Below are 19328 nucleotides of genomic sequence, written 5' to 3' on the forward strand. Positions count from 1 at the left end.
TGAAACTTTCTATTAGTTCCAATAGTTTTCTCGTGGAGTCTTTTGGATTTTCTATGTATAGTATCATATCATCCACAAATAGCGACAGTTTAACTTCTTCATGACAAATTTGGATGCCCTTTATTTCTTTTTCTTGCCTTATTGCTCTAGCTAGGACTTCCAACCCATTGTTAAATAGGAGTGGTGATAAAGGGCATCCTTGTCTTGTTCCTGTTCTTAAGGGGAATGTTTTCAGTGAGGCAACTCTTCTTATGTGATACTTCCTGAGGGAAAGATTGCTTTATCTGTCAGACTTCGATCTGAACAAAGCTATACCCATCAGTCACCCTTCCAATTGCCTCACTCCTACAAACGTGTTCTTTAAATGCTTTTATAATTCTATTGCATTTTTCTGGTCATAAAAATAAAATAAATTCACAAAAGAATACAAAGCAAAAGAAAATAAAGACTACTAGTCATTCTTACCCTCTCCCTACCTCAAAATAGCAATATAACTTTGATTGACATTTTGGTTATAGTTTTCTGAATTTTTTTCTATTCATCTATATAGACATATTGAGTGATTAAGAGCATGGACTACTGAAATAAGACTTCTTGGTTTAAATCTCACCTGGGTCCCTTATTAGCTATGGGGCCTAGGGAAAATTACTTTTAGCTTCCTTGCCTCATATTCTCATCTATAAAGTAGAAATAGTAATAGTGTCTATCTCTTGGAATATTGTGAGAATTATTCTAATAATATGTAAAATGCTCAGAACAGTGCCTAGCAGATAGTGCTTGATAAGTGCTACCTGGATATGTGTTGTTGTTATTAGGTGCCGTCAAGTCAGTTACAACTCATAGTGAATCTATGTATGATAGAACAAAACACTGCCTAGTCCTGCATCATCCTCATGATAGTTGTTATGCCTGAGCCCACTGTTGTAACCACTGTGTCAATCCATCTTGTTGAGAGTTTTCCTCTTTTTCGCTGATCCTCTGCTTTACCAAGCATGATGTCGTTCTCCAGGGATTGATCCCTCCTGATAACATGTCCAAAGTATGTGAGATGAAGTCTCGCCATCCTCACTTCTAAGGAGCATTCTGGCTGTACTTCTTTCAAGAGAGATTCGCCAATACCCTAATTCAAAGGCATCAATTCTTCTTCGGTCTTCCCTATTCATTGTCCAGCTTTCACTTGGGTCAGGCACACATTAGTCCTAAAAGTAACATCTTTGCTTTTTAACACTTTAAGAGGTCTTTTGCAGTAGATTTTCCCAATGCAATGCATCTTTTGATTTCTTGACTGCTGCTTCCATGGGTGTTGATGGTGGATTCAAGTAAAATGTAGTCCTTGACAACTTCAGTCTTTTCTCTGTTTATCATCATGTTGCTTATTGGTCCAGTTGTGAGAATTTTTGTTTTCTTTATGTTGAGGTGTAATCCATAATGAAGGCTATAGTCTTTGATCTTCATCAGTAAGTGTTTCAAGTCCTCTTTACTTTTAGCAAGCAAGGTTGTGTCATCTGCATAACGCAGGTTGTTAATGTGTCTTCCTCCAATCCTGATGCCATGTTCTTCTTCATATAGTCCAGCTTCTGGGATTATTTTCTTAGCATACAGATTGAATAAGTATGGTGAAAGGATACAACCCCGACGCACACCTTTCCTGACTATAAACCACGCAGTATCCCCTTGTTCTGTTCAAACAACTACCTCTTGATCTATGTACAGGTTCCTCATGAGTACAATTAAGTGTTCTGGAATTCCCATTCTTTGCAATGTTATCCATAATTTGTTATGATCCTCACAGCCTTTGCATAGTCAATAAAACACAAGTAAACATCTTTTCGGTATTCTCTGCTTTCAGCCAGGATCCGTCTGACATCAGCAATGATATCCCTGTTCCACGTCCTCTTCTGAATCCAGCTTGAATTCCTGGCAGTTCCCTGAGGATATACTGCTGCAACTGCTTTTGAATGATCTTCAGCAAAGTTTTACTTGTGTGTGATATTAATGATATTGTTTGATAATTTCTGCATTCGGTTGGATCATCTTTCTTTGGAATGGGTATAAATATGGATCTCCTCCAGTCAGTTGGCAAAGTACCTGTCTTCCAAATATCTTGGCATAGATGAGTGTTATGGATTTAATTGTGTCCCCCCAAAATGTCTGTTGACTTAGCTAGGCTATGATTCCCAGTTTTGTATGAGTTGTCCATCATTTTGTAATCTGATGTGATTTTCCTGTGTATTGTAAATCCTACCTCTATGATCTGATAGGATGGGATTATCAGCAGTTATGTTAATGAGGCATGACCCAATCTATAGGATTAGATTATGATTTGAGCCAATCTCTTTTGAGATATAAAAGAAAGAAGAGAGCAGAAAGACATGGGAACCTCATACCACCAAGAAACAAGAATCAGTAGAATAGACTGTCCTTTGGACCCAGGGTCCCTGTGCTGAGAATCTCCTCGATCAGGGGAAGATTGATGACATGGACCTTCTTCCAGAGCCCACAGAGATAAAGCCTTCCCCTGGAGCTAACACCCTGAATTTGGACTTGTAGCCTATTAGACTATGAGAGAATAAATTCCTCTTTGTTAAAGTCATCCACTTGTGATATTTCTGTTATAGCAGCACTAGAAAACCAAGACAACCAGTGAGCACTTCCAGAGCTGCATCTGTTTGTTGAAACATCTTGATTGGTATTCCGTCATTTCCTACAGGCTTGTTTTTCACCAATACATTTAGTACAGCTTGGACTTCTTTCTTCAGTACCATCAGTTCCTGATCATATGCTACCTCCTGAAATGGCTGAATGTCAACCAATTCTTTTTGGTACAGTCACTCTGTGTATTCCTTCCATCTTCTTTTGATGCTTCCTGCATCGTTCAGTATTTTGTTCATAGAATCCTTCACTACTGCAACTTTAGGCTTGAATTTTCTCTTCTCAGCTTGAGAAATGCTGTGTGTTTTGGTTTTCTATCTCCAGGTCTTTGCACATTTCATTATAATACTTTATTTTGTCTTCTCCAGCTGCCGTTTGAAATATTCTGTTCAGCTCTTTTATTTCATCATTTCTTCTGTTTGTTTTAGCTATTCAATTTCAAGAGAAAGTTTCAGAGTCTCTTCTGACATCCATTTTGGTCTTTTCTTTCTTTCCTGTCTTTTAAGTGACCTCTTGCTTTCTTCTTGTATGATGTCTTTTATGTCACCCCACAACTCATCTGGATATGTAATTATATATAAAAATTGACTTGAGAAAGAGAAGGAGAATGTCACCTGTTCATAGCTGATTTCCCAAGGCCAGGCACACTGTAGATACTCAATAAACATTTGTTAAATAAATGAGAAAATGAATGAATGAATTAAAAAATAAACAAGTGAATAAATGAGAATAGGTCAGTGCCATTTAAATATAGAGAAATACAATGAAAACTTTTCTGTCTGAGGAGAATCTTTTGGAATGATGGTTATTTTTTTCCAGAAATAATGACAAACTTTTGTCTTAGTTTCCTAAGACTGCTAAAACAGATGTATTACAAGCGGATGTCTTTAAAAAGCAAAAATTTATTTTCACACAGTCCAGAGTTTAGAAATCCCAATTCAAGGCATAAGCTCTAGTTGAAGATCGTGTCTTTTCCAGCATTCCTATGTCCTTTGGTGATCTTCACGTGGTGTGGAATCTATCTTCCCTCTTTTGTGCTTGCTTGTGTCTGTGTCTACGCTGCCCCTTACACTTCAGAAGTGATTAGGTTTAGGACATATCCTACAATGATAGAGCTTTATTAACAAAACAAGGAAAGCCTTATTTCCAGATAGGATTTTATCCACAGGTATAAGGGTTAGATTTCTAATACATTTTGAGGTGACACAATTTAATCCATAAAAAAGTTGTATTAGGCACCTGAGGCCATCTTGGTGGTGAGAGTGGAAACTGGCTGAATCATTCTGGAATGGAATGGGAGGAAGGGAATCTTTCAGTCAGGTCAGAAACTGAGGGTGGATCTTCGAGTCTCCTCATTTGTTTTCATGTCTCCACCTGCTGCTCAAATGTCACATGCACCTTTCTAAGGGAGCTGAAAGGCTTCATTTTTGAGTCTGGCTCCTGTTTCTAGACACACTTAGAAGGAGTCTCTTCCCCTGAACCTCACTGCCTCCTGTATACTTGGGTTTATTTACAGCCCTGAAGAAATGACAGGAATCAGTCACTCACTATGAGGTCTCTGAAAAACCTCTGCAGAACTTCTCCAAGAAAATGCCCCACCCTACCTTCCAATTCAGATAAGGGAAGCATTTCTAACTGGATGAGCAAATCTAAGTTCTTGGAGAAAGGTAGTGCTCAGGAAAGACCCAATATTAGTATTCTCAGTCATGGGGTTCTTAGAAGAGAGCAGTCTCAAGGGGGCTGGGAGAGGAGGTGTGAAGGGCTGAAGGACTGCCTGAGGCTTGCACCACAGAGGTGATTTTCACACACTACTTGTGGTGAGGCCTGTTTTCCACCCTGGTCGAATGCCATTACGTCACTCTTTTCTAGTTACAGGAAATCTAGTGAGTGCCGGCCACAGCATCTCTCACAGATCCAAAGCAAACGAACCTTTCCCTCCTCAGTCTTTGAGGCTGACGACACGTGAAGGAAAAGCCAATTCACAACATCCCTCTGTTAAGCCTGAGAACTGAGGATGAATTCACTGGCTGGGTACACAGTGGGCAGCTTTCTGAGTCCACAGATGGCTTGATATCAGGGACATACCCCTCTGTATTTTTCTTTCTTTCCTTGTTAAGAAACATTATTTGAATTCCAGTTTTCCATTTGCCAGGCTACCAGGGCTGGGATCCCAGCTCTGCCACTCAGTAGTTGTGGGACCTCAGGCAAGTCTTTTGAGCTTCCTAAGCCTCAGATTCTTCATTTGTAAAATGGAGATAATAATAGGACCTGTCTTGGAAGAAGTATGGTATTTTTATGCAAATAACTCGTGCGTTCTACTTTTGTTTGACAACCATGCACTCCCCTCGAGAGGTATTTTCATAAGTACTGCTATGCCAGTTTTGTTTTACATGTAGCTATATTAACAAGAACAAAAAACAAACAAAAAAAACCCAGCATAATGCACTTACAAAAATACCTCGTAGGGGGAGAGGGCACAGTTGGCAAACAAATGTAGAAGACATGCGTTATTTGTGTAAAAATACGATACAGCCAGAACACTCCTTAGAAAGGAGGATGGCGAGACTTTGTCTTGCTTCCTTTGGATATGTTATCAGGAGGGACCAATCCCTGGAGAAAGACATCATGCTTGGTAAAGTAGAGGGTCTGAAAAAAAAAAGAAGACTCTCAATGAGATGGATTGACATAGTGGCTGCAACAAGGGGCTCAAATATAGCAATGATTGTGAGGATGGCACAGGACCAAGAAATGTTTTTTTCTGTTACATATAAGGGTGCTATGAGTTGACAGCACTTAAAAACAACAATAAGACAAATCCTCATGGGACACAAGAGAATTAAATGAAAAGGCCCATGTAAAGTGCTTAGCATGGGGCCTGGTGCATATTATACACTCAATAAATGTTTTCTATTATTGTTATCACTGATAGCCAGCCCACATTATTTTGGGCATTTACTACCATCTCTCCCTCAAACGTAGCAATTTCTTTTTAAGTAAAAGTGTTATCCAGGTTAAAAAAAACAATACTGAAAAGGGCAGAAAACATAAGTGAGCAGCTTGATGACTGTTTGCAAAGTGAATGAGTCACCTGGATCAAGATATGTAGTATCACCAGTCATTCTATCACCATGTTGTTCTTGTTAGGTGCTGTCCAGTTGGTTCCAATTCATAGTGACCCCATCTATGTACAACAGAATGAAATACTGCCCGGTCCTGCACCATCCTCACAATCGTTGTTATGCTTAAGCCCATTGTTGCAGCCACTGCGTCAATCCATTTCTTTGAGGGTCTTCCTCTTTTTTGCTGACCCTGTACTTTACGGAGCATGATGTCCTTCTCCAAGGACTGATCCCTCGTAAAAACATGTCCAAAGTATGTGAGGTGTAGTCTTGCCATCCTCGCTTCTAAGGAGCATTCTGGTCATACTTCTTCCAAGACAGATTTGTTTGTTCTTTCAGCCATCCATGGGTATACTCAGTATTCTTCTCCAACACCACAATTCAAAGGCATCAATTCTTCTTTGGTCTTCCTTATTCATCGTCCAGATTTCACATGCGTATGAGGCAATTAAAAACACCCTGGCTTGGATAAGGCGCACGTTAGTCTTCAAGGTGACCTCTTTGCTTCTTAACACTTTAAAGAGCTCTTTTGCAGCAGAATTGCCCAGTGCAATGCATTGTTTGATTTCTCGACTGCTGCTTCCATGGGTGTTGATTGTGGATCCTAGTAAAATGAAATCCTTGACAACTTCAGTCTTTTCTCCGTTTATCATGATGTTGCTTATTGGTCCAGTTGTGAGGATTTTTGTTTTCTTTATGTTGAGGTGTAATCCATTCTGAGAGCTGTGGTCTTTGATCTTCATCAGTGATTCAAGTCCTCTTCACTTTCAGCAAGCAAGGTTGTGTCATCTGCATAACGCAGTTGTTAATGAGTCTTCCTCCAATCCTGATACCCTGTTCTTCATATAGTCCAGTTTCTGGGATTATTTGCTTATCATACAGATTGAATAATTATGATGAAAGGATACAACCCTGACGCACAACTTTTTTGACTTTAAACCATGAAGTATCCCCTTGTTCTGTTCCAACAGCTGCTTCTTGATCTATGTACAGGGTCCTCATGAGCACAATTAAGTGTTCTGGAATTCCCATTCTTCACAGTAATTACTGGGATTGGAATACGAAAGTTGGAAACAAAGAAGAAGGATCAGTAGTTGGAAAATATGGTGACGTAAACGATGCCAGAGATCCCATGATAGAATTTTGCAAGACCAATGACTTCTTTTTTTTCTATCACCATAAGTTAGTTTTTTTTCTTTAAGTGACTACACTTGTCATAACCACCATCCAAATAAAGACACACAACATTTTCAGCAACCCAGAGAGCTTCTCACCCTCCAAAGAGAACCACTCTTTCAACTTTTTTACAATAAATTTTGGTTTTGAATTTTATATAAATGGAATCATACAGCTCATACGGCATACGCTGTTTTGAGTCTGCCTTCTTTTATGTAATCATATGCTTGTAAGATTCATCCATGTTGCTGTATGGTGCAGAAATTCATTTTTATTCCTGTATAATATTGCATTGTATGAATAAAAACAAAAAACTAAACCCATTGCCATCGAGTCAATTCTAACTCATAGCGACACTATAGGACAGAGTAGAACTGCCCCATAGGGTTTCCAAGGCTGTACTTTTAACAGAAGCAGACTGTCACATTTTTCTCCTATGGAGTGGCTGGTGGGTTTGAAATGCCGACCTTTTGGTTAGCAGCCGAGCACTTAACCGTTGTGCCACCATGGCTCCTTATTGTATGAATACTCTGCAATATTTGTGTTGTTCCCAGTTTTTTGCTATTACTAATAATACTGCTATGAATATTCCTGCACTGTTTTTTGGTGCATATATATACATGTTTCTGATTTTACATAACCTAAGAGTGAAAGTGGCTGTATCACAGGGTACTTACATATTTAGTTTTAGTAGATAATGCCAAATAGTTTTCAATGTTGTAGCAGTTTAGAACTCAGCAGTATATGAGAGTTTAAAGTTTTACATTCTCACTAATGCTTGTGATTACAAGTTCTTTTTTAAAAAAATTTAGCCATTCTGGTGAGTGGGTGGTAGCATGTCACTGTGCTTTTAATTTGTATTACTCTGATGAATAAGACACTGAGCTCTTTTTCATGTTTATTAGCCATTTTCGGCTCCTATTTTGTGAATGCTTGCTCAAGTCTTTTGCAGATTTTTCTATAGGATAATCTTTTCCTGACTGATTTATAAGAGGTCTTTTCAAAATATATGCTCTGGATACAAGTTTTTTGTTAGATATATATATGCAAATATCTTTTCCCACTCTGTAGCTTGCCTGTTTTGTTCTCTTGACAATACTTTTTGATGAGCAGAAGTTCTTAATTTTAATATAATTCCATTTATCAATCTTTATCTAGTGGTTGGTGCTCTTCAAGTCCTATTTAAGAAATTACTTCCCACCCCAAGGTGATGAAAGTATATTCCTATGTTCTATAAGACTTTTTTTTTTTTTTTAATTTTCACAGCTTAATTTGATTTTTGTGAATAATTTTAGGTAAGGGTCATGATTCATTTTTTTCTTCCGTATGTGAATTCAATGAACTCAGCACTGTTTGTTGAAACTGCCATCCTTTCCCTACCTCAGAGTAATGACACTATTGTCAGAAAAATGGTGACCACATATGTGGGGGTCTTCCCTGGATTTTATTCTCTTGGTTTATTTGTCAGTTTTCATGTCACTAAACCAAAACCAAACCAGTTGCCTCCAAGTAGATTCCGTCTCATGGTAACCCCACGTGTGGAAAGTAGAACTGCTCCATAGGGTTTTCAAGGCTGTGACCTTTCAGAAGCAAATGATCAGGCCTATTTTCTGAGACACCTCTGGGTGGGTTTGAACCTCCAGTCTATCAGTTAGTAGTCCAGGGCTTAACTGATTTTGCCACCCAGGGACTCCTATGCCATCACTTGGTTGTTTGGTGCCGTCAGTCGATTCTGACTCCTAGCAACCCTATATATAACAGAATGAAGCACTGCCCGGTCCTATGCTATCCTCACAGTCATTGCTATGTTTCAGCCCATTGTTACAGCTACTCTGTCAATCCATCTCGTTGAGAGTCTTCCTCTTTTCCGATGACCCTCCACTTTACCAAGCGCGATGTCCTTCTCCAGGGACTGGTCTCTCCTGATAACATGTCCGAAGTAGGTGAAATGACGTCACTGCACTCTCTTAATTATTGTAGCTTTATAGTAAATCCTAAAATTTGGTAATATAAATCTACCAGCTTTCTTCCCCTTCAAGGTGTCTTCACCAGTAGCTTTCCAGTTTTTGTGTACACCCACACACACCCACCCCCACACACCCACCCACCTACCACTCCCACCCCCCCCACACACCCTGCTGAGGTTTTGATTCAGATTACGCTGAATCGTTAGATCAATTTAGGGAGAAAAATATTAAGTATTTTAATCAATTAATTTCTTTAGTTTTAGTAATGTTTTGTATTTTTTTGTGTAGAAGTCTTATATATCTTTCACTAGATCTATCCCTACATATTTCGTGTTATTATAAATGGTACTTTTTAATTTTATTTTCTGATTGTCTCTGACATATAGAAATACAGTAGATTTTTTGTATACCAACATTGTATCCAGCAGACTTGTCTAACACTCTTATAGTAGGAATTGACCCAATGGCAACGGGGTTTGTTTTTTTTTTTGATGTGTAAATTAAAAAAAATATGTAGACAATCATAGCATCTGCAAACAATGACAATTCTAATGTAGCTGTGGAGGACTTAAGTTTCTTACAATTTCAATTTCTAGAATCAACACATCTCCCACTACAACTTTTAAAATAAAAAAACAAATTATGCTTTATTACCCTCTCAGAATATTTAACTTGTGATTTTGTGGTTATATTGGGTAAACAGACCCATGTCCCAAAATCAACATCTACTTTTGTTCACAAGAAAATTAAGCACCCAAATAAACCCCCAAATTTCTTACACTGCAGGAAATTTTCTTTTCCATTTTACCATGCTGAGGTGAAAACTAATCTCCAGGGACAGAATAACTGAAAAAGTAATTACAAGATTGTGCATCTGCCAGTAGGCCATGCTCTGTACCCTCACATAGTACGATGATTTATTTCATGCAATTTATGATTGGTAAATATTTTCCAAAATATGTTTTCTACCTAAATGTAATTGTATATTACATTCAAAATATTTTTCAATATCAACTGAGACTTTAGATCTTAGGAAAGGGATGCTGAATATATGGCACATAAGCCTCCATGCTCACCTCCTGTGATCATGTCAGACATTGCTAATCAATCATGACATTCTCCACTCCTTATCCCAGAAGTGTTATTAAAATCCTTCTCAATGCAAGATCCTAGCCAATCACTACCACCAATAAATTAGATTTGTCATGTAAAATGAAATATATATACCATCCTTTATTTAGGATTTCTGCATTTAGGATTTTTTTGTACTTACCTCCACTATATTCTTCAAGCTTCTAGAATCCTGCTCCTTCCAACATAATAATCCTACATTTTGCTCTTTATTGTCTAATGTTATGTGAGTTGTGATTGAATCTTACTGCATTTAAAGTGGTATCAAAGAAGACAGCTGGCTGGCTGGCTGGCTGGCTGCCTCCAGCAAGTCTGCTCAGGTAGGCAATTCCTTGCTGAGGTAATCTCAGGACAGGACCTAGGTCTCACCTTTGCAGCTTTAGAAACTTTATTCAATCAGTTATCCCTGAGTTTATCAAGCTCCCCGGGACTGACTTATAAAGAAACTTGCAGGAGATAGATTTATAAACCAGAAAGCCAATTGGCTGATTTGTAGTAGGGGCATAAAACCTTCCGATGGCTAAAACACTGGTTTCTACTACCTAGGAGACTCTCTCCTTCAAATCAAGCTATTTGGGAAACTGAATTAGGAATTAGAAGATTAGTGGTCAAGAGCTCAGGCTCTGGAATGGGACCTCAGATTTGAAACCAGGCCTTGCCACTGTAGCTTGGTGACCACAGGCATGTTGATTTTAGCTTCTAAATCTCAATTTTCTCATCTATATATTGTAGTGGTGGTGAAGTGACTAATAGTAGTCACTAATAGTTACTTCTGAGGATTCAACACACTAATACGGATACATCATTTAATAGCTTAGGATCAGGCACATTGTAACAGTTAATAAATTTAGATTATTCATACAGACTCAGCACAAATGGAGTAGCATATTCTAAGGACTATTTTGCCCAGATTATGGAAAAGTTTCAAGCTACTTCTGCCCATTTTGGGAAAACAAAAATCACTGGGTTTACCTGATAAAGTATCTGTCACTTTCTTTCTGTTGGATGATTTTCATCAATACTAAATTCTTAAACACCTAATCTCCATTCTCTGGATTTCATGCTCACTTCCACGCTTTTTTGACAACAGCTGCCATAAGATTAGATAAAATAAAAGGATTAGGTTATAACTTTTTTAATTATTATTATTATTATTAGTCACCTTCTAACCCTGAGGATAGAGGCTGGTCCTCTTGATTAGACAACAAACTGCTGAGAGCACTTTGGTCATTCAGCTGGACTCAGGAGGTACCCTGACCTCATTGATAAAGCCCTGGGAAAGGCAAACAGGAGCACCGGGTTGTGGGTGTGGGTATTTTTACTGTGATTTACTGGAGATGGAGTGAAGAGAAAGGAGGGGCTGTTTCCTGAGTGGCTGCTGTGTGTCACAGGCACTTCACATGTGCCATCTCAGTTAATCTTCATAACAACCCTATAACATTGACCTTTTATACAGCTTTTATGGGCAAAGTACAGAGTATGTGACTAGCCTAAGACTCTGCAGCTAGCAGGTTGTTGATTTGAACATCTGGTAGATTTGAACACAGATCTATTTGATCTAAGAGCCCGTGCTCCTTCCACTGCACCCTACAGGCTACTTTGAGCTGGATTTTCAGAGGGTGACAGTTTTCCTGACCTTATCTCAAAGATTATAGTTTGAAGACTCTGAATCTATTTGTGTAATCACAAAATCTTTGTCCATTGATATAAATATTAGAAGATAGCTGTAAGGAGATCCAGGAGAATGAAGAAATTATTTATTTAAACCAAACAAAAGACCTGTTGCCATCGAGTTGACTCATAGCAACCCTGTAGGACAGAGTAGAACTGCCCCACAGGGTCTCTAAGGAGTGGCTGGTGGATTCGAACTGCCAACCTTTGGTTAGCAACCCAGCTCTTAATAACTGTGTCACCGGGGCCCTTTATTTAAACCAGTGGTTCTCAAACTTGAACAGGTATCAGATTCACCAGAAGCTTGTTAAAATATAGATTTCTAGGCCCCATCCCCATAGATTCAGTGAGTCCAGGGTGGGACCTGAGAATCTGCATTTCTAACAAGTTCCCAAGTGGTGCTGGTGCTGATGCAGGGAACTCACTTTAAGAAGCTCTGATTTTAACAATAAGAAAAAAACCAGGAGGAAACAAGGATGGAAAAGAAAATCAGCCAGCGGGTTACGTACACAATAAAAGTTTTATTTCCCTATAACTGCATGTCCTCCATTTTACAGGATCCACATTCTTGTTGCTTCTCATGTTTATCACCAGTTTAACATGCCCGTTAATTCTGGGAGTGGTGGAGATGTGGTTGAGCAGGGTAAAGGCAAGGAGGGCCAAGTGGAGAACAAGGGATCAAACAGCAGCTCTGTTACCCTCCTGCATTTGGGTTGCCCTTTCCAGAGGCAGATCTGATTCTGCCCTGGCCCTCAACCGGGAAGAGTGGACCAGATTAGAACCATATCAGGCAGTAGATCCTCTCGGACTATTCCAAGGTGAGAGGTCTGGACAGCCATGCCTCCACTGGGGAAGGTGGGAATTGCAGAATTGGTCCTTGGAACACTCACTCATGTTTCTGTACTGATGATTAAACCCAGGCAAGACAGATATTTCTGTTCAAATTGCTCCCCATACAAACTGCCCCCCCACAACCTAATTGCAAAAAAGTAAAAAAATCAGAGAGGAGAGTCTTGGGATCCACTCCATAGTACTCTTGGAAACTCGCCTGGGGAAAAAGTGCAAAGAAGAGAGTAAGTAATTTGCTTTACTACTTACTATTCAGTGTTGGACTTTGAGTCTGGAATTTGGTTTGAAGCAGATAGGGAAAAAAATTTCCTTCTTAACAGATTGTCCTTGGGTAGAGAAGAATGTTAACAAACCGAAGTAAAAGCTTTATCTGCAGTTATCTGCCTGCAGAGGTGTTTTGTTTTTATATCTCTTCAGCTTCATACGTTGCTTTAGGTGAAAATAATTGTGATTAATTTCAGGCATTGTTGGCATCTACTGAGCAATAGGTTTGCAAGATTCCTGAAAGGGCTCATGTTTTTGGCCTTGAAGGAGAAACGTGGAGATGTTTTAGTCATTTTGAGAGGTGCCCTGATGGTCATTCATGTGCATCATTTCTTGAGCATCTGCTGTGTGCCAGGCACTGTTAGGTGCTCTAGTACAGCAGTGAAAAGAGCACTGAACCAAAAGTATTAAGACCTGGGTTTGATTCTCAGCCCTGCAGCTTCCTAACTGTATCTCGCTTAAGCTTTGTAGAGCCTGAATTCCATCTGTAAAATGGGGATACACTCAGCTCATGGAGTTGTTTCAAAATGGCTTTGAAAATCATAAAGAGCCATGTAACTACAAGGTAGCATTGTTTTAGCATTTGCGCTACCTTCTCTTGGCATGATTCACATGGACTCCATCGTGTTGCCAGGGGGTAGTGCAGTGCCTGGTGCATAGTGGGTGCTCAATAGCCATTTGTGGGAGGCAGGGAGGAAGGGCAGTATAATGAGTCGATCCTTGGTATTCTTATTTCAGTTTCTGTCCTTCCAGCGCAAAGGTCCATTCAGAATAAGGTAGTAAACTACCTGTGGTGAGGCAAGACCTGAACTGTGCCTGTGGTAATCCATTCCTGGTCAGGCCTGGACAGTGACTCACATTCTCTTGCCAAGTGACCGTTGAACCTTGAGGGATTACTTCATCTCTGCATCACAGTTTTTTTCTGAAGAATGGACACAGTAATCCCACTCTGCCCACCTCACTGGAATGTTTTGAGGATCGAACAAGATAGTAGATGTGAAAGTGCCTTGAAAATTGGGAAGTGCGATACAGACAAGATCTTTTCTTATCTCTGTTGTTACTTACACCTGTCGTTTTTCAACAAACTGCTCCAAAGAGAGGTTTTATTTTGTTGTTGTCTTGCTAGAGGGATGCTGTCTCATGAACTCAGGGAACTATTCATGGAAAGTTGAAAACAAAATATTTTTAAACAAGAAAAACATGACCTTCCTGAACACCTTTAGCGGGAAGCCCACAGTAAAAACAATAGGTGGCAAGAGAGATGAATACAAATATTTTTGTAAAAGAGAGAGAAAGGATCAGCAGCCAGCAAGGAGGCAGGAAGGAGAATGGACAATGCACGATCAGGAGGCCATGGCTGATGGTGGAGCTTTTCAGAGCAACCTCCTGTTGCTATAGCAACGGACTAGTCTTCCTTGGGGTGAGATGGAGATGGCAGGTCCAGGTCTTCACTTTCTTCAGTGTTGGTGTTTATGGGGAAAGGACATCTGTTCTGCTAACTGCAATGCGAACTGTGCCCTAGTTCTGTGCATGAGCCTCAATAAGAGGTCACTCTTCAAATATCTATAGGGGCCAGGCAGGGTACATAAACAAGTGAAGGCTGTAGGTAAAAGAAATAGGGAGTTCTAGGAACTGGGAAAACTCAAGTACACATACCTGAGCTAAAGGTAGCAGCCGTCCACTTATTTGAAGCCATTCTGAAATACAATCCAGTTTTTTATGGTTCATCCAACTTTTTATGACAAGCAAAAAATCTGAAATTGTAAGTGAAGTCTCCAATTTTCAATGTTAGAAATTAATTCAAATCATTTGAAAACATTGGGTGGGGCCAACAAAATAACTCGGATTTGCCTGTTTGTAACCTATGGCTTAAACCCTCATATGTATCTCAAACAAACTTTTATTAATTCATGTGAATTTCTCATAAGAACCATCAGCATAAGCCCTATGTACCCACCTACTATCTCAGAGCACCCAACCTCTTCCCTCTTACAGTAGCTATTATACATCCGATGCAGTGATTTAAAGCTTGAGCTCTGGAGTCAGATAGTTCTGGACTCAACTCCCTGTTTCAGATCTTCCCAGCTGTGTGATCTTGAACCTGACACTACCTTCTGAGCCTTGGATTTATAATCTGACATGGAGATAATCATAGTTTGTTCTTCAAGCGGACACTGTGAAGATTAAATACATATAAACTACCTGTTTCCATGGCTGGCATGTAGTGATGATTGAATAAGTGTTAAATATTCTTATTGTGAATAATAATCAAACAGTTGACTAATTTTTTTAAAAAAATGCATTTTAGTTTAATCTCACTAAACATTCTTCTGTAAAGCAGCAACTGTCTCTTAGACTTTCAGTTTATATCCTACAGTCCTGGGCCAAGCACAGGTCCTCAAATACTGGATGATGATGTTTCCAACCACCATCACCATCATTATGACTTCCATTACCACCACCACCACCACCATCATCATCACTACCATCATCACCATTGCTATCATCACCTTCAGCATCCTCATCACCATGACTGTCACGATCAACTGTCATCTTCACTAGAGCTGTCATTTACCGAGTACCATTATGTACCAGTTCCTGTCTTGCTGCTTTACGTATCTGTTCTCTTTATATTCTCATACCAGTCCTACTAACTAGAAATTATTCTCTTTCTTCTCTAGTTTATGAATTAGGATGCTGAGATTAGGAGGAATTAAAAACCTAGCCTGAGGTCACCACTAAGGAATATAAAAACTAGGATTCAGACTCAAGCCTGTCTGACCCCAGTGCCTGAGCTATTTTACACTATGCTCCTGATCCACGTGGGAAATGGAGGTGGTGGAAGTTACAGATTACGCAACTGATCTTTGATGGCTTAGCGTTCTGAGGTGTGTATCCTTTTGCATTTTGGTACATTGCTATCATTTTGTCTTTTTCAGATGGCTGATAACAGTTTATTTATAACTGAGAACTGACAGTCTGTTTATCCAAACAGCTCTTTGAAAGGTTCCAATTATGGTTCTGCCACATCTCTGAAGGCTAGTGGTAGAAAGCCAAAGCGAAGCTATTTGTGCTGACTGTTTAAGTACAAAACATTGCAAAACAACATTCTTTGGGAGGAGGCCCTGCTTGGGGCAGAGACAGCCATGCCACAAGGGAGGTCAGTGCCAAACATGACCTCTAGAATGGACACTGGCCACTTTCCAGTTCATATCTTTAAAACCAAAACCAAACCAAACCTCTTGCCATCAAGTCCTTTCTGACTCATGGTGACATCCATGTGTTACAGAGTAGAACTGCTCCATAGGGTTTCCTTGGCTGTAATCTTAAAAGAAGCAGATCTCCAGGTCTTTCTTTCATGGTCTGCTGGGTAGGTTAGCAGTTGAGCACAAACCATTTGCTCCACCTCATGTCCTTATTTGTGATGAATTCTCTTAGATAATTTAATGTATCATAGATATAACTAGAGATTCCTCTGTCTTGTGTGACTTCCAAAACGTGGGGTTCTCTTACCCTTAACTTACAATCTCAGCCATGAGGGTATGACATCCTTTCTCACTCTCTGCCTTACCATCAATACAAGCTAGTCAGTCAGCCAGCGCATAATGAAGGAGCAGCTACTGTGGGCAGGACCCGGTGCTGAGCACCACAGAGACACTGAAGGTAGGATTCGCAATCTTGGCTTTTGAACAGAGTTGAGCACATAATAATGTTGGAGGAAGAGATGAAATCAAATCTGTAAATTGGGGGTTGGGCATGGGGATGTGTTTGATATCTGGATGCTCTATGTTCAAGTGTGATTCTGTAGTTTTGTGTGACTCTGCATGGAAGTGAAAGAACTTAATCAGCAGAGGCCGCGTAGCTTACAGAGAAGCTGATCAGACATCTTCTGCCACAATTTGCTATGTCAGCATGGGCCCGCCACTTGATCTGGAGTCAGATTGTCTGGGCTTGAATCCCAGCTTTGCCACACACTAGCTATTTAACTTGAGCTGACTGGTTAATCTCTCTGAGCCTCAGTTTCTTTTTTTGTAAAATGAAGATAATAGTAAATTTCTTACAGAGTTGTCATGAGAATTAAGTAAGATAATACATATAAAGTGCTTAACACTGGGCCTGGCACATAGTTAGTGCTAAATAAGTGTTAGCTATAATAATAATAATATAAGTGAATAATAATTAATAATATTATTATTAGTGTGCTCCAGGGCTCAGTGCAAAGTCCTGCTATCTTTTATAGCTATATTTACACTGTAGACGACCTCATCTTCTCATGTCCTTAAGTCTTATCTCCAAGTCTCAAACCCTCTACTGAGCTCCAGACTCATATATACATATTATGGATAGACAGATGACAGATAGATAGATAGGTGGGTAGGTAGGTAGGTGGTTATGTAGGTAGTAGACAGACATCTAACAGGCCTTCAAAACTCTACAACTCCCTTGCTTAGCTCGTGTTTATCCCTTTATCCCACCAAACCTCCTCCCATAGTTTCTCCAGCTCAGTAATGTCAGCTCCATCTTTCCTGATGCTCAAGTCAAAATGCTTGGAATCGTCTTTGACTCTTCTGTCTCACTGACCTCCACCTCCTCCCTCAGCAAATCCTGTCAACTCTATGTTCAACTATATCCAGAATCTGACCACTTCTCACCACATCTACTCTGGTCCCAGCCACCATCCTTCCTTCCCTGGACTGTTGCAACAGCCTTCTCACTGGTCTCCCTTGTCCTACTTTAGTCTATTCTCACACAGCAGCCAAAGGGATCTTATTGAAACAAGTCAGATCATAAGTCTTATTAAAACATAATTCAGATCATACTCTGCTCAAAACCCTCTAGTGGCTTCCCATCTCGCCAAGAATGAAACACAGATAGGTAGGTAGGTAGGTAGATAGACAACTAACAGGCCTTTCTTTCCCACTGCCTACAAGGTTCTTTACTGGTGGGCCCACTACTGGCCTATCAATCTTGTCACCTACTACCCTACCCCTCTCTTATTGAGCTCTGCACCAAGCATATTCCCACCAGAGGGCCCTACACTTCCTGTCCCTTCTGCCTGGAATACTCTTGTCCTGGGTGCATGCATGACTCACATCTTACCTCCTTCAGTTCCCTGTTCTCCATGTCTACCCTATAATGAATAATCTCTATTCTTGTCTTCCTCTTTTGCCCTATTTTTCTTCATAGCACTTATCCCCTACTGACATATCATATATTGTTGTTATTATTTTTCATTGCCTCCCTCCTCCCACTAGAATGCAAGCTCCATGAGAGCAGGATATTTTGTTCACTGTTGCGTTCCCATTACCAGAACAGTGCCTGGTACGTAGTAGAAATTCAAATAAATATTTGTCAAATAAATAAGTTAATTAATGAACATTATGGGTCTCATTTTTCCTATTTCTAAAGAATGGTGGTTGAGCCAGATGCTCTCTAGAAGGTCCCTTCCAGCTAAAACATTTTATGACTCTATCATGTCAGTAAAGGAGTCCCTGAGTGGCACAAACGGTTAAGTGCTCAACTACTAGCTGAAAGGCTGGCGGTTCAAACCTACCCGGAGGCTCCTTGGAAGAGGCCTGGTGATCTGCTTCTGCAAGGTCACAGCCTTGAAAACCCTCTGGAGCACAGTTCTACTATACAGACATGGGGTTGCCATGAGTTGGAACTGACTCGATGGCAACCACCACCAACAACATCATGTCAATAGAATTTTCATAGTTTGGCTCAGCTCATACTTCTTAGCAAGGCCAGATCACTCAGAAGACCAGAGTGCATCCTCAGAATAAATTAAGCCATTACTCCCCAATCCCAAAGAAAGCCTCATTAACTGAACCAGATTATCTTTACACGGTGGAAACAATGCAACTGTCCATCAACAGACAAATGGATAAACAAAATATGGTATATACATACAATGGAATATTACTCAGCTATAAAAAGAAATGAAATACTGACACAGGCTACAACATGGCTGAACCTTGGAAACATTATGCTGAGTAAAGTAAGTCAATCAAGAAAGGACAAATATTGCATAATCTCACTTATATGAAATACCTAGTGTCTTTGTTATCTAGTGCTGCTATAGGGTGCCAGCTCCAGGGAAAAGCTTTCTCTGTTGGCTCTGGAGGAAGGTCCTTGCCATCAATCTTCCCCTGGACTAAGAGCTTCTCTACACAGGAACAATGGGTCCAAAGGATGCGCTCTGCTCCCAGCATTGCTTTCTTGGTGGTATGAGGTCCCCATGTCTCTCTGCTCACTTCTTTCTTTTATATCTCAAAAGAGATTGTCTTAAGACACAATCTAATCTTGTAGATCTCATCAACTGCTGCTAATCCATCTCATTAACATCATAGTGATAGGATTTACAACACATAAGAAAATCATATCAGATGACAAAATGGTGGACAATCACAGAATACTGGGAATCATGGCCTAGACAAATTGATACACATATTTTTGGGGGACACAATTCAATCCATGACACCTAGAATAGACAAAT

Source organism: Trichechus manatus, unplaced genomic scaffold (assembly GCF_000243295.1).
Source record: "Trichechus manatus latirostris isolate Lorelei unplaced genomic scaffold, TriManLat1.0 scaffold00080, whole genome shotgun sequence".
In the NCBI taxonomy this organism is placed as follows: Eukaryota; Metazoa; Chordata; class Mammalia; order Sirenia; family Trichechidae; genus Trichechus; species Trichechus manatus.